Raw genomic sequence first — 17376 nt, 5'->3', positions numbered from 1 at the left:
ACTTCATTGTTCATATCACTGTGAGCATTTTGGTCAAAACCATTCAACAAGTCTCCAGGAAATTCCAAACTTTCCCATATCTTCCTACCTTCTTCTGAACCCTCCAAACTGTTCCAACCTCTGCCCATTACCAAGTTCAAAGTTGCTTCCACATTTATAGCAGTGCCCCACTCCCAGTACCAATTTTCTGTATTTGTCTGTTTCCACCCTGCTATAAATAACTACCCAACACTGGGTGGTTTATTTAAAAAAAAAAAAAAAAGAGGTTTAACTGACTTACAGTTCCACATGGCTGGGAGGCCTCAGGAAACTTACAATCATGGCAGAAGGAGAAGGAAAAGTAAGCACCATCTTGCAAGCAGCAGGAGAGAGAGAGAGAGAGTGAGGGAGGGGGGCTGCCAACAACTTTTAAAGCATCAGATCTCATGAGAATAAACACACCATCATGAGAATACACACACTATCATGAGAACAGCACATGGGGGAACCACCCCCATAATCCAATCACTTCCCACAGGTCCCCCCACTCAACATATGGAGATTACATTTCAAGATAACATTTGGATGGAGACACAAAGCCAAATCATATCAGGTTCTTAACCAGGCTAAGTTGGTAGAAATGACAGAAATAAAATTCAGAACATGGATAGGAATAAAGATCATTAAGCTTCAGGAGAATGGCAGAACCCAACCCAAGAAAACTAAGAATCACAATAAAAGGACACAGGAGCTAAATAGCCAGTATAAAAAAGTACCTAACTGATCTAATAGAGCTGGAAAAACACACCACAAGAATTTCACAATGTAATCACAAGTATTACCAGCAGAATAGACCAAACTGAGGAATCTCAGAACTGGAAGACTGGCTCTCTGAAATAAGACAGTCAGACAACAATAAGAAAAAAGAATAAAAAGGAATGAACAAAACCTCCAAGAAATACGGGATTATGTAAAGAGGCCAAATCTATGAATCACTGGCATCCCTGAAAGGGATGGGGAGAAAGCAAACAACTTGGAAATCATATTTTAAGGTATCGTCCATGAAAACTTCCCCAACTTTGCTAGAGAGGCTAAGAGTCAAATATAGAGAACCCCTGAAAGATTCTACATAGTAAGATCATCCCCAAGGCACATAATCATCACATTTTCCAAGGTCAAAATGAAAGAAAGAATATTAAAGGCAGGTAGAGAGAAAGGGCAGGTCATCTACAAAGGGAACCCCACCAGGCTAATAGCAGATCTCTTAGCAGAAACTCTATAAGCCCAAAAAGATTGGGGGCCTATATTCAACATTCTTGAAGAAAAAAAAATCTTCCACCAATAATTTTGTATCCAGTCAAACTAATTTTCCTAAGCAAAGAAATGAGATCCTTTTCAGGTAACCAAATGCTGATGAAATTCATTGCCAACAGAACCTCCTTACAAGAGATCTTGAAAGGAGCACTAAATATGGAAAGGAAAGACCATTACCAGCCAATACAAAAACACACTTAAGTAAACGGACCAGTACTGTAAAGCAACCACACAAACAAGTCGGCATAATAACCAGCTAACAGCACAATGACAGGATCAAAGTCATACATATCAATACTAACCTCGAATGTAAATGGGTCAAGTATTGCCATTTAAAAGGCAGAGAATGGAAAGCTGGATTAAAAAAAAAAAAAGCAAGGCCTGGCCGGGCGCTGTGGGGACACGCCTGTAATCCTAGCACTTTGGGAGGCTAAGGAGGGTGGATCATGAGGTCAGGAGATCAAGACCACCCTGGCTAACATGGTGAAACCCCATCTCTACTAAAAAAAATACAAAAAATTAGCCGGGCATGGTGGCGGGTGCCTGTAGTCCCAGCTAGTGGGAGGCTGAGGCAGGAGAATAGCGTGAACCTGGGAGGCGGAGCTTGCAGTGAGCGGAGATGTACCACTGCACTCCAGCCTGGGTGACACAGCAAGACTCCGTTTCAAAATTTAAAAAAGACCCAATGGTATGCTGTCTTTAAGAGACTCACCTCACATGCAATGACACTGGAAATAAAGGGATAGAGAAAAATCTACTAAGCAAATGGAAATCAGAAAAGAGCAGGAATTGCATTCCTAATCTCAAAAACCAACAAAGATCAAAAAAGACAAAGAAGGGTATTACATAATGGTAAAGGGTTCAACTCAACAAGAAGACCCAACTATCCTAAATATATATGCACCCAACACAGGAGCATCCAGATTCATTAAGCAAGTTCTTAGAGACCTTCAAAGAGGCTTAGCCTCCCAAACAATAATAGTGGGAGATTTCAACACTCCACTGACAGTATTATACAAATGATTGAAGTAGAAAATTAACAAAGATATTAACAACCTGAACTCAGCACTGGGCCAAATGGATCTGATAGACATCTATGGAACTCTCTACCCCAAAACAACAGAATATACATTTTTATCATTGCCACATAGCACTTACTCTAAAACTGACCACACAATAAAACATAAAACCATCCTCAGGTAATGCAAAAGAACTGAAATCATACCAAACACACTCTTGGACCACAAGACAATAAAGATAGAAGTCCAGACTAACAAAGAACATTCTAAACCATGCAATTAAGGAAAATTAACCTGCTCCTGAATAATTTTTGCATAAATAATGAAATTAAGATAGAAATCAAGAAGATCGTTGAAAATAATGAGAACAAAGATACAACATACCAGAATCTCTGGGACACAGCTAAGGCAGTTAGTGTTAAGAGGGAAATTTATAGCACCAAATGCCCACACCAAAAAGTTACAAAGATCTCAAATTAACAACCTAACATCACAACTGAAAGAACCAGAGAAGCAAGAGCAAACAAACCCCAATGCTAGCAGAAGACAAGAAATAACCAAAATCAGGCTGACCTGAAGAAATTGAGATGTGAAAAACTGTTCAAATATTAATAAATCCAGGAGTTGTTTTTTTTTAAACAAGTAAAATAGATAAGCTGCTAGGTAGACTAAAGAACAAAAGAGAGAAGATACAAATAAACACAACTAGAAACAACAAAGGGGATATTACCACTAACCCCACAAAAATAAATATAACCATCAGAAACTACTGTGAACACCTCTATGCACACAAACTAGAAAATCTAGAAGACACAGATAAACTCCTGGACACATACACCCTCTCAAGACTGAACCAGGAAGATATTGATCCCCTGAACAGACCCATAATGAACTCCAAAATTGATTCAGTAATAAATAGCCTACCAGCCTAAGAAAGCCCAGGACCAGATGGATTCACAGCCACATTCTAACAGATGTAAAAGAAAAGCTGATACCATTTCTACTGAAATTATTCCAAAAAACTGAGGAGGAGGGGGCCCTCCCAAACTCATTCTGTGATGCCAGCATCATTCTGATACCAGAACCTGGCAGAGACAAAACAAAAAAAGGAAACTTCAGGCCAATATCCTTGATGAACATTGATACAAAAATTTTCAACAAAATGCTTGCAAACTGTATTCAGCAGCACTCAAAAAGCTAATCCACCATGATCAAGTAGGCTTCACCCCTAATATGCAAGTTTGTTTCAACATAGGTGAATCAATAAATGTAACTCATCACATAAATAGAACTAAAGACAAAAACCATATGATTATCTCAATAAAGGCAGAAAAAGGCTTTCAATAAAATTCAACATTCCTTCATGTTAAAAACTCTCAATAGGCCAGGCAGAGAGGCTCACGCCTGTGATCCCAGCACTTTGGGAGGCCAAAGAAGGGTGATCACTTGAGGTCAGGAGTTTAAGACCAGCCTGGCCAACATGGTGAACCCCCATCTCTACTAGAATACAAAAATTAGCTGGGCATTGTGGCACATGCTTGTAATCCCAGCTACTCAGGAGGCTGAGGCACAAGAATCACTTGAACCTTGGAGGCAGATGTTGCAGTGAGCCAAGATCACACCATTGCACTCCAGCCTGGATGACAGAGTGAGAAAAAAACAAAAAACAAAAAAAACCTCCACCTCAATAAATACCTTCAAAAGGTATTGAAGGAACATACCTCGAAAGAGAAAGTCATATATGGCATACCCACAGCCAACATAATACTAAATGGTGAAATGCTGGAAGCATTCCCCTTAAAAACTGGCCCAAGACAAGGATGTCCTCTCTTACCACTACTATTCAACACAGCATTGGAAGTCCTGGCCACAGCAATCAGGAACCAGAAAGAAATAAAACGAATCCATATAGGAAGAGAGGATGTCAAATTATCCCTGTTTACAGATGACATGATTCTATATCTAGAAAACTCCATAGTCTCAGCCCAAAAGCTCCTTCAGCTGATAAACTCCAGCAAAGTTTCAGGTTACAAAATCAACATATAAAAATCACTAGCATTCCTATACACCAAGAACAGCCAAGTTGAGAGCCAAATCAGGAACAAAATCCCATTCACAATTGCCACATGAGAATAAAATACCTACGAATACAGCTAACCAGGAAACAGCAAGTTGAAAAATTTCTACAATGAGAATTACAAAACACTGCTCAAAGAAGTCAGAGATGACACAAACAAATGGAAAAACATTCCATGTTCATGAAGAGGAAGAATCGGTATCATTAAAATGGCCATACTACCCAAAGCAATTTACAGATTCAGTGCTATTCCTATCAAACCACCAATGAAATTCTTCAAAGAACTAAAAACAAACAAACAAAAAAACAAAAACTATTTTAAAATTTACATGGAATAACAAAAGAGCACAAATAGCCAAGGCAATCTTCAGCAAAAAGAATAAAAGTGAAGACATTGCGTTACCCAGTCTCAAACTATACTACAGGGCTACGGTAACAAAAACAGCATGGTTCTGGTACAAAAACAGGCACATAGACAAAATGAACAGAACAGGGAGCTCAGAAATAATGCTGCAAACCTACAACCATCTGATCTTCTTCAAAGCTGATCAAAACAAGCAATGGGAAAAGTGCTCCCTATTCAGTAAATGGTGCTGGGATAACTGGCTACCCATATCTGCAAGAAGGGAAACTGGATCCCTTGCACCATATACAAAAATCAACTCCACATGGATTAAAGACATAAATATAAAACCCAGAACTGTAAAAACCATGGAAGACAACCTGGGTAATACCATTCTGGACATAGGAATGGCAAGATTTAATGGTGAAGACACCAAACGCAATCACAACAAAAGCAAAAATTGACAAATGGGATCTAACTAAACTTAAGAGCTTCTGTGCAGCAAATGGACTATCAACAGAGTAAACAGACATCTTACAGAATGGGAGAAAATATTTGCAAAAGCCTAATATCCAGCATCTGTAAGGAACTTAAACAAATTACAAGAAAAAAAAATATTCCATTAAAAAGTGGGCAAAGGGTGTGAACAGACACTTTCCAAAAGACATAGGCAGGGGACAGTGACTCACACCTGTAATCCCAGCAATTTGGGAGGCCCAGGCGGGTGGATCATTTGAGGTCAGGAGTTCCAGACCAGCCTGGCCAACATGGTGAAACCGCGTCTCTACTAAAAATACAAAAATTAGCTGGTCATGGTGGTACATGCCTGTAGTCCCAGCTACTTAGGAGGTGAAGACAGGAGAATCGCCTAAGTCTGGGAGGTGGAGGTTGCAGTGAGCTGAGATCATGCCACTGTACTCCAGCCTAAGTGACAGAGTAAAACTCTATCTTAAAAAAAAAAAAAAAGACATATATGTGGCCAACAAACATGAAAAGAAGCTCAATATCACTGATCATTAGAGAAATGTAAATCAAAACCATCAGTTTTGATTGGTGAGATACCATCTCCTACCAGTCAGAATGGCTATTAAAAAGTGAAAAAAATAACAGATGCTAGGGAGGTTGCAGAGAAAGGGGAACACTTATACACTGTTGGTGGGAGTGTAAATTAGTTCTACCATTGTGGAAAGCAGTGTGGGAATTCCTCAAAGAGTTAAAAACAGAACTACCTTGCGACCCAGCAATCCAATTACTGGGTATATACCCAAACAATACAAATCATTCGGCTGGGCGCGGTGGCTCAAGCCTGTAATCCCAGCACTTTGGGAGGCCGAGACGGGCGGATCACGAGGTCAGGAGATCGAGACCATCCTGGCTAACACGGTGAAACCCCGCCTCTACTAAAAAATACAAAAAACTAGCTGGGCGAGGTGGCGGGCACCTGTAGTTCCAGCTACATGGGAGGCTGAGGCAGAAGAATGGTGAAAACCTGGGAGGCAGAGCTTGCAGTGAGCTGAGATCTGGCCACTGCACTCCAGCCCGGGTGACAGAGCAAGACTCCGTCTCAAAAAAAAAAAAAAAAAGAATACAAATCATACAAATCATTCTACCATAAAGACACATGTATGCATATGCTCACTGCAACTTCACAATAGCAAAGACTTAGAATCAATCTAAATGCCCATCAATGACAGATTGAAAAAATAATATGTGATACATATATACCACGGAATACTATGCAGCCATAAGAAAGAATGAGATTATATCTTTTGTGGGATATAGATGGAGCTAGAGGTCATCATCCTTAGCAAACTAACACAGGAACAGAAAACCAAACAACACATGTTCTCACTTACAAGTGGAAGCTAAATGATAAGAACTCATGAACATAAAGAGGATAACAACTGACACTAAGGCCTACTTGAGGCTCGAGGGTGGGAGGAGGGAGAGGGTGAGAAAAAAATATCTATTGGTACCAGGCTTAGTACCTCGATAATGAAATAATTTGTAAAACAAACTCCTGTGACATGAGTTTGCCTATATAATAAACCTACACATGTACCTCTAAACCTAAAATAAAAGTTTAAACATTTAAAAATAAAAATAAAAGGACTGCATTTCCCAGTCTCCTTTGCAGTTATGTATGACCATGTGACTCAGATCTAGTCAAAGAAGACAAGCAGAAGTAAAATATGCCTCCCAGGGGACACTAGACAATGTCTGGAGTCATTTTTCATTGTCACAACTGGGGACAGGGAGGTGACATTCCTGGCACCTATCAAGTAGAGGCCAGGGATGCTGCTAAACATCCTATAATGCACAGGACATCTCCCACAACAAAGAATTATCTGGTCGAAAATATCAGTAGTCTGATGGTCAGAAACCCTGACTTAAAAGGGAAAGATACGTCCACTCCCTTCTTTTTCCCTTCTGTCAGGTTGGAATTGGGACATAGGAGTGATCCATATTGGGCCACAGAGAGAGAAGCAACATCCTGGAGATGACAGAGCAAAACAGCAGGCTGGTGCCTCATAACTTCATAGTGCAGAGTCACCCTATCATCTCAGGCTTTAAATGGGAGTGAAATAAACTTCTATCTTGTCTAATCTACTGGTATTTTGAGTCTCTATTTTATGCACCTGAAGCTATATCCTAACCAACAGAGAAGCTAAACTTGACTAAGAGTCCTTTCAGGTGGACTGCCAAAAAAGAATGGATTTAAAAATCACAGGGGACAGAAATCTCTTCTTTACTATTTAGCCTCCATTTCCCCATGTATCTAATAGCAGAACTTCCTTTACGGAAATCCTCCCAGCCTTCTTCCCTGCCGTGTTGTTTGGATGGGAATGACTCCGATAACCACCCCCACAGTGGACCGTGATTGACTTAAGCAAAACCAAAACTCTTTGGCCATGGTAACTGACTCTGAGAAAGACTTGCACTGTTCCACTGGATCTTTCAGATGAAGATGTGGCACTTGGAAATGCTGCAGCCATCTTGTCTCATTAGGGAAGCAGCCCAATGATAAAGCTGGCATCACAAAGGAAGAAAGAGTTGAAAGATGATGAGAACCCCATCATTTGATCCCCCAGATCAAACTGCATCTATGATAAGCCCTTCCTCTGGCTCTTTCAAATACATGAGCCAATAAATGTTTTACTTACACAATTTTTTTTTTTTTTGAGACGGAGTCTCCCTCTGTCACCCAGGCTGGAGTGCAGTGGTACGATCTTGGCTCACTGCAACCTCTGCCTCCAGGGTTCAAGCGATTCTCCCACCTCAGCCTCCCGAGTAGCTGGGATTACAGGCACGCTCCACCACACCTGGTTAATTTTTGTATTTTTAGTAGAAACGGAGTTTCACCATGTTAGCCAGGCTGCTCCCGATCTCCTGACCTCGTACTTACACAAATTTTTGTTAGGTATTCTGTCAGTTGCAACTGAAAGAATCCTAACAGGTACAGAGAGTTTTATGGTTTAAAAAAAAAAAAAATCTGACAGGAGAAGGATCTGACAGAAGAAGTTTCACTTCTAGGACCTTTTTATTTCGCTCAAGGATTAGGACATCATCTGCAAGATTCCTGTGGCAAGAAAACAATGAGAATAGAAGTTCTGCCATTGTCTGATATATATGTGCTAGGGGAAGTGGATGTCAAGAGATTCAAATCGTTCATATTTCTTAGTATAATATATATCCCTTAGACTTTAGAAGTAGCTTTTTTTTTTTTTTTTTGAGATGGAGTCTCGCTCTGTCGCCCAGGCTGGAGTGCAGTGGCGCGATCTCGGCTCACTGCAAGCTCCACCTCCCGGGTTCACGCCATTCTCCTGCCTCAGCCTCCCGGGTAGCTGGGACTACAAGCGCCCGCCACCACGCCCAGCTAATTTTTTTGTATTTTTAGTAAAGACGGGGTTTCACTGTGTTAGCCAGGATGGTCTCGATCTCCTGACCTCGTGATCCGCCCGCCTCGGCCTCCCAAAGTGCTGGTATTACAGGCGTGAGCCACCGTGCCCGGCCAGAAGTAGCATTATTGCTCTCACACGATACACCAGCTTCTCATCACCATACTTAACTTACCCGGTATTCAAATCATCAAGCTGGAGGGGGATTCTACTTTTCCTTCCTGTTGTTTTTCTCAGTAATTCATTGTTAGCGAAGGCCAGATATGTCTAGCAATTATTATGATTATATTCAATTGCTCAGTTTCCTTAGGAATCCATCATAAACTATCAGTTCTAGATACACAGAAATTTGCATTAATGTTTCTTAAACTTCCACTTCACTTGCCTGTTTCTTATTCCTGGGTTTCATATTGCTATCTTTCTTAACCATTGCCCCGGAATCTAGTTTGTGCTGAACTAGATACCAGCTTCAAAGGAATTCTCAGAAACAACACATGCTTTCAAGACTCAAAGCAATATTACCCTGATAGAATGTCAGAAAGGAGCTATGGCAGATGATGTTGGCAAATGTTTTCAGGCTAGAGGTCGTCTTCACTATTCAAATCAGATGACAAATACATTTGTCTCAATGACAATTAGAAGTTTTAGTTATTTTTGTCCTGTATTTTATAAGTAATATTCAGCCTCTGTGGTTGTTCTTGATCTTATATTTTATTGATCTTGTATTATAGTCGATTTTTTTTTGAGACAGAGTCTCGCTCTGTCATCCAGATTGGAGTGCAGTGGTGCGATCTTGGTTCACTACAACCTCCGCCTCCCAGGTTCAAGCGATTCTCCTGCCTCAGCCTCCCCAGTAGCTGGGACTACAGGTGCCCGCTACCACACCCAGCTAATTTTTGTAATTTTAGTAGATACGGGGTTTCACCATATTGGCCAGGCTGGTCTCGAACTCCTGAGTTTGTGATCTGCCCACCTTAGCCTCCCAAAGTGCTGGGATTACAGCTGTGAGCCACCATGCCTGGCCGATGCTCCTGATTTTAATATATGAAGACCATGTTACCCCAGATCTAACTTGCATGCAATTTAATAGCTGTGTAACCCAGGAAAACATATCTAACCTCTCTGTGCCCTAATTTCCTTCTCTTTAAAATGAAAAGAAATGCAAATTATGGTATTGCATATTCTGATAATTGCCATATTTCAATTCAAAGTATAATGCCTTAAACACCAACAATTCTGAAATATTAGGAATCCACTACACAAATGATTGCTTGCAAAAAAAAAAAAACCAAGAAAGGAAGGAAGGAAGGAAGGGAGGGAGGGAGGTAGGGAGGGGGGGAAGGGAGGGTGGGAGGGAAGGAAGGGAAGGGATTAATTGCTAAGACTTGAGGCCAGAGTTGCAAATGGATAAACTTTACACATTTCACACATCAGATATTCTATGAAACCAGCTACTACATTGTCCATAAGCAATTCAAGTGAAGATTTCTAACCTAGCAGAACATCTACCTTGAGATATCTGTTGAACTACACTAACTCTTGCCTCAGGGCCTTTGGACGCAATGTTCCGTTTACTTTGAATATTCTAGCACCTCTTGTTGCCCTCCTATTACCCATATATACCATAAGACCTGAAATATTTCCTACAGTTTCCCATGGCAATGAAAGGATCAGCTGTCAGTCTACATACCACCTTTTGTGGAAAATCTTCATACCACCTTTTGTGGAAAATCTTCCCTAACCCCCATCCACCCTACCCAATCCAACCATACCACAGTTCCCTATTCTTCCCAGTTATAGCCATTACCAATATGGATTTAAATTTTCTATTTACTATTTACTTACACAAGAGTATAAGTTCCAGAAAGACATATCTGTTGTTTGCAGATATGAAGTGCTCAATAAACACTTGTTGAAAGAAGGGAGGGAAAGAAACATAGTTGGATAGTTGGATAGTAGGAAGGATTAATAGATAGGTATGGTTAGTCTCTTCATGGATGTCCTTTGCAAATCTGAAAGCTGACAGACCCACCTACGATTGCAAGGCATTTTTAGTTTTTCAAAGTATTTCACATCCATGATTTTATAATACCTTTCTGAGTGAATAAAGAAACAAGAGAAGATCTTGCTCTTAAAATATGAGTATAAAGACTGTTAAAAGATTAGAAAGTGCAGAGTTTAAAGTGACATAAGAAAACCTAACTAGAGGGGAAATCTGTTTCTGAAATCTCACTCTGTACTCTTTTTGTTCATCTACACTATTCTCAAGGTGATATTGGCAATATTTTCAGGCAAAGTCTTCTTAATCACTCAAATCAGATGATGAATATGTTCATCTCAATGATAAATGTTTTAGCTGCCTTGTTGTCCTGTATTTTATAGGTACTACTCCACCTCTGTGGTTGAAGATCAAGGGCTCAAGTACTGAGAAAGGCCACCAAGAACCCAAGCAGTGTGACTCTTTTTTTTTTTTTTTTTTTTGAGACAGAGTCTTGCTCTGTCGCCCAGGCTAGAGTGCAGTGGCGCCATCTCAGCTCACTGCAAGCTCCGCCTCCCAGGTTCACACCATTCTCTTGCCTCAACCTCCTGAGTAGCTGGGACTACAGGCCCCTGCCACCATGCCCAGCTAATTTTTTTGTATTTTTAGTAGAGACAGGGTTTCACCATGTTAGTCAGGATGGTCTCGATCTCCTGACCTCGTGATCCACCCGCCTCAGCCTCCGAAAGTGCCAAGATTACAGGCGTGAGTCACTGCGCCTGGCCTAGCAGTGTGACTCTTAATACAAAAAACAATAAATTAATCTACTGCCATCCTAAAATCTTCAAACGTTTGCATTAGTAAGAATAAAGATACACTCAACTATGTTATCAAAAAAATTAAGTTAATTGAATATGACCCACCTGCAAACTAATATGATTGTGTGTACTGTGCACAATGGTCATGTGTTTTGCATATTGTTGTTTTCAAGGGGACTATGATTGCAATTTTGATTAATTGGACTAGTTCTTGAACTTAGGATCAAACTGAAAGCTGTATAATTCTTAGGCCCATTTAATGTCCTTTACATACTTTCATTGGAGGTCTTGAAAATCATTTTCAAAAACTGAAATTAGTTTTTGTCCTAATCCCCTAGAGACCAAGGCAGTGAAATTCATCATGCCATGATGATTCAAAATGCTGAAATGACTCATGATATAATTAGAGATTTTTTTTTATCCAAGTCAAACCTATGAACTACATCTAAAACTGGTTGACTTTAAAGTATCCCAAACAAACTTAGCAGCTTATACAAAGACATAGTAGGAGAGAACAAGGAATACTATGGGAACTGCAGGAAAACCAATGTGGCGAAAACACATGTAACAAAACGAAGAAACTTTTACTCTTTTGGCAACTAGTACAAGAATTCCTCTAAGAATATAACACCATATTTTAAAGAAATATTTTAGGGGCGCGGGGAAAATGGCGGCGGCGGCCGCGGCTGCAGCTACAAACGGGACCAGAGGGAGCAGCGGGATGGAGGTGGATGCAGCTGTAGTTCCCAGCGTGATGCCCTCTGGAGTGACTGGGAGTGTTTCCGTCGCTCTCCATCCCCTTGTCATTCTCAACATCTCTGACTACTGGATCTGCATGCGCTCCCAGGAGGGGCAGCCTGTGCAAGTGACTGGGGCTTTGATTGGCAAGCAGGAAGGCCGAAATATCGAGGTGATGAACTACTTTGAGCTGCCGTCCCACACCCACCGTGGAAGAGAAGATTATCATTGACAAGGAATATTATTACACCAAGGAGGAGCAGTTTAAACAGGTGTTCAAGGAGCTGGAGTTTCTGTGTTAGTATACCACAGGGGGGCCACCTGACCCCTCGGACATCCACGTCCATAAGCAGGTGTGTGAGATCATCGAGAGCCCCCTCTTTCTGAAGCTGAACCCTATGACCAAGCACACAGATCTTCCTGTCAGCGTTTTTGAGTCTGCCATCGATATAATCAAGGGAGAGGCCACAATGCTGTTTGCTGAGCTGACCTACACTCTGGCCACAGAGGAAGCGGAACGCATTGGTGTAGACCACGTAGCCCGAATGACAGCAACAGGCAGTGGAGAGAACTCCACTGTGGCCGAACACCTGATAGCACAGCACAGCGCCATCAAGATGCTGCACAGCCGCGTCAAGCTCATCTTGGAGTACGTCAAGGCCTCTGAAGCAGGAGAGGTCCCCTTTAATCATGAGATCCTGCGGGAGGCCTATGCTCTGTGTCACTGCCTTCCGGTGCTCAGCACAGACAAGTTCAAGACAGATTTTTATGATCAATGCAACGACGTGGGGCTCATGGCCTACCTCGGCACCATCACCAAAACGTGTAACACCATGAACCAGTTTGTGAACAAGTTCAACGTCCTCTACGATCGACAAGGCATAGGCAGGCGAATGCGCAGGCTCTTCTTCTGATGAGGGTACTTGAAGGGGTGATGGACAGGGGTCAGGCAACTGTCCCAAAGGGGAGGGCGCTACACTTCATTGAGAGAAATCGCTGTCATTAATAATAAAGGGGAGCAGCCCCTGAGCACCCCTAAAAATTTTTTAAAAAAGAAATACTTTAATAAACTACATGGGATGAGAGACAAGATCTTAAGGGACATAGTCAAGCTAAAAATAATGGTAACTAAACAAGAATGGAATCTGGAAGTAGAAGAACACTTTGTTTTGGTGAGCCCTTTGATGGAGTTGGGTAAAGCCAAATTGCTCAGTACAATAAAGAGATGAATGTAAAAAACTTGGAGTGAGGATAGGGGCTGGATCCAAAAAGGCTGTATGCCTTGGGAAGAAGATAAAGACAAAAACAGTCCTTGAAGTGCCACAGCTAAGAAAAAGCTTTGGGGGAAAAAAATCTCAAATGGTTATTACTATACCAAGTATAATAAAATATCTCCCTCATCTCACCATAAATTCCCTATTTCTCACTAAGACTTTTATAAATGTGGGTTTGGGAAAGATAATGTGATGACATGCAAGAGTTCTATGAGGGTGTAATATTTTTAAAAATAATGGACAGGGAACAGCTGGCATCTGAGCTTACATACAGTGTATGAGGAAAGTGAGAAGGGATGAGTCTGGAGGAATGAGCAGGACAATTTTATGAGGGGCTATGAGAACAATCTTAAAAATTGTGCACCTTATCCTAGGGCAAATAGGAAACAGTTAAAAATATTTAAGGAGGGGAACAACTTCATCAGGATTATAATTTTAAAATAATATTCTGGCCAGGTGCTGCAGTGGCTCACACCTTTGGGAGGCCAAGGCGGGTGGATCATCTGAGGTCAGGAGTTCAAGACCAGCCTGGCCAACATGGTGAAACCCTTTCTCTACTAATAATACAAAGAGTATCTGTGCGTGGTGGTGCATGCCTGCAATCCCAGCCACTCAGGAGGCTGAGGCAGGAGAATCTATTGAACCCAGGAGGCAGAAGTTGCAGTGAGCCAAGATCACAGCCATTGCACTCCAGCCTGGGCAACAAGAGTAAAACTCCATCTCAAAAATAAATAAATAAAATAAAAATTAAAAAAATAAAAGAATCTTCTGGCAGCAATTCAGAGAATGGGTTGGAGGAAGCAATGTTAGAGGCAGAAGGAAAGTTTGCAGCAATCCAGGTAAGAAATATTAATAGCCTGAACTGGTACAATAGCGATAGATATGGAGAGAAATAGACAAACTAGACATATTTAAAAGTTATAACAAATAAGTCTTAGTAATTGATTGGATGTGGAAAACAGACTGACCAATCTTCCTCATATTTTCAGAACTAAGGGGATTCTACAACGTGGCAGTTCCAGTTTAAAAGTGGAGACAGCTCTGAACAAACCATTCCAGTTTGCATGGAACTGAGGGATTCCACATGTTAGAACCAGAAAAGTCCTGAGAAAACTGGGACCCAGTTTCTGGCTTAGGAATGAAGGCATCAGTCCATGAGATAGGAAAGGCAGCAACAGGAACAGATTCAGGTGGGAAGAGGATGCTGAGTTTCACTTTTGAACATGTTCAGTTTCAGGAGCCAATAGCACTCCAAGAATAAATATCCAGTAGGCAAATTGTTTTAAGAATTTGATACTCAAGAGGGAAAGTTAGATCTAAAATATAGTTTTGAAAGTTATCAGCACTTGAGGCTATGTATGCGAATGAACAAGATTGTCCACGGATAGGTTATACAGATATTAGGGAGGGAAAGAGAGGGACGGCAAGCAAAGGGGAGGGGAGGGGAGGGGAGAAAAGGGGACTGAGAACAGAATTCTAGTAAATATCGATACTTATAAGATATGTAAAGGTGACTGAAATGGAGCAGCTAAAATGGCAAGATAAAAACCAAGAGTACATTGTCTGGAAGTCAGGGCAAGATAATATTTGAAGAAGGAGGCGAGGTCAGTGTCAAGTGCTACAGAAAAACTAGGTAAGATAAAGGCTGAAAATTATCCTTTGGATTTAAGAACAAAAAAAAATCATTATTGATCTTAGTGAAGCAGTTTCAGAGAAATGGTAGAGAGAAGCAAGACTAAGGAATGAATGGCAGATAAGAAAACAAAGATAGGGAGATAAGGATAAAGATACCTCTTTTGGAAAGTTTCAAAGGAGGTGAGATATAAGGAGAGTCCAAGGAGAGATGTAGCATTGAGAGAAAGTTTTTTATAATAATTATCTTAGCACAGGATCTCTAGGAAACAGAGCCTGAAGCAGGATTAAAACACTGTTCTTTTTCTGTGAGATTCAAGCCCAGGGAAGTGAGGGTGAGGAAAGGGCAAAATTGAACAAGATGAGATGCAAAGCTGTGTTGAAGCACTGATTGCCTCTTCATAATGAGCCACGAAGCAACAGAACAGGTTGTTCATCACACGTATTTGCCAGTCTTTTTGAGGGACCATGAGAAGAAATTTCACCTCAGAGTAGTGTGCGGAGAGGAGATGAACTGAGAATTTACCTTATCGTTTCCTACTCTGGAATCTCATTGGTCAAGGCTCATCTCATAATTTGTTTTGCTTTTCTAATTTCTTGAGGTGAATCATTAGGTGGTTTATGTGAAATCATTCTGTTTTAATGTAACTATGTTTTAACGTTTCCTCCTAGTACTACTGCTTTCCATATGCCCATAGATTTGGTATGCTGTGTTTCTGTTTTCATTCGTTTCCAAACATGTTTTAACTTCCATCTTGATTTTTTCATTTGCCCATTGGTTGTTCAGGAGCATGTTGTTTAATTTCCATGTATTTATACAGTTTCCTACGTTCTTGTTGATTTCTAGTTTTATTGTATAAGGTCAGAAAATATACTCGATATGATCTCAATTTTTAAAAATTTGTTGAGACTTGTTTCATGGCCTACCATATGATCTGTGTTGAAGAACAGTCCATGTGTTGTTGTGAAGAATGTGTATTCTGGTCAGCTGCAGTGGCTCGTGTCTGTAATCCCAACACTTTGGAAAGCTGAAATGAGAGGTTGCTTGTGCCCAGGAGTTTGAGACCAGCCCGGGTAACATGAGGAGATCCCATCTCTAATCTCTATAAAATCTTTTTAATTAGCTAGGCATGATGATCCACACCTGTAACCTCTAGCTACTCAGGAGGCTCAGGCTGTTATTGCGCCAATACACTGCAGCCTGGGTGAGTGACAGTGAGATCCTGTCTAAAAAAAAAAAAAAAAAAAAAAAAGAATGTGCAGCTGTTAGATAAAACGTTGTTCTGTAACTGCTTGTTAGGTCCATTTGATCTATAGTACAGTTTAAATCCAATGTTTCTCCATTGATTTTCTGTCTAGATGATCTACCCAACACTGAGAATGGGGTGCTGAAAGTTTCCAACTATTATTGTACTACAGTCTGTCTCCTCCTTTAGCTGAAATAATATATGGTTTATAGTCTGGATCCTCTGGTATTGGGTGCATGTATATTTACAATTGGTATGTCCTCTTGCAAAATTGATATTTTTATCATTATTTAATGATCTTCATCTCTTTTTACAGTTTCAACTTAAAGTCTATTTTATCTGATATAAGTACAGCTGCTCCTGCTTGGTTTAGTTTCCATTTGTGTAAAATGTCTTTTGCCATCTCTTCAATCTTTTTCTTTTCTTTCTTTCTTGCTTTCCTTCTTTTTCTTTCTTTCTTTCTTTCTTTCCCTTCTTTCTTTCCTTTCTTTCTTTATTTTATTATTTTTTCTCTCTTTTTTGAGATTAGGTCTTGCTCTGTTGCCCAGGCTGGAGTGCATTGGTGCAATCACAGCTCACTGTAGCCTCTACGTCCCCAAGCTCAGGCAATCCTTTCACCTCAGCCTCCCAAGCAGCTGGGACTACAGGTGTGCACCACCACACCCGGCTAATTTTTTCATTTTTTTTATAGAGATAGGGTTTTGTCATGTTGCCCAGTCTGGTCTCAAACTCCTGGGCCCAAATGATTTGCCCACCTCATCCCTTTGCTTTATATGTGTGTCTTTACAGGTGAAGTGAATTTCTTGTAGGCAGTATATAGTTAAGTCATTTTTTAAATCTGTTCAGCCACGCTGTATCTTTTAATTGGGGAATTTAATCTATTTACACTCAAGGTTATTATTGATAGGTAAGGACTTACTCCTGTCATTTCGTTATTTTTGGGTTGTTTTGTAGATCTTTCATTCCTTTTTTCCTCTCTTATTGTTTATCTTTGTGACTTGATGGTTTCCTGTAGTGATAAGGTTTGATTCCTTTCTTTTTCTCCTTTATGTACTTGC

General features: G+C 40.6%; 1 pseudogene; it reads left to right on the top strand.

Annotated features, from left to right (window-relative positions):
• The first annotated feature begins 12133 nt into the window (after positions 1-12133).
• Positions 12134-13207, top strand: LOC102117903 (COP9 signalosome complex subunit 6 pseudogene; annotated as a pseudogene).
• Positions 13208-17376: the final 4169 nt, after the last annotated feature.

The sequence above is a fragment of the Macaca fascicularis genome, chromosome 1, assembly GCF_037993035.2.
Source record: "Macaca fascicularis isolate 582-1 chromosome 1, T2T-MFA8v1.1".
Classification (NCBI taxonomy): domain Eukaryota; kingdom Metazoa; phylum Chordata; class Mammalia; order Primates; family Cercopithecidae; genus Macaca; species Macaca fascicularis.
This window is presented reverse-complemented; position numbering and strand designations above follow the sequence as displayed.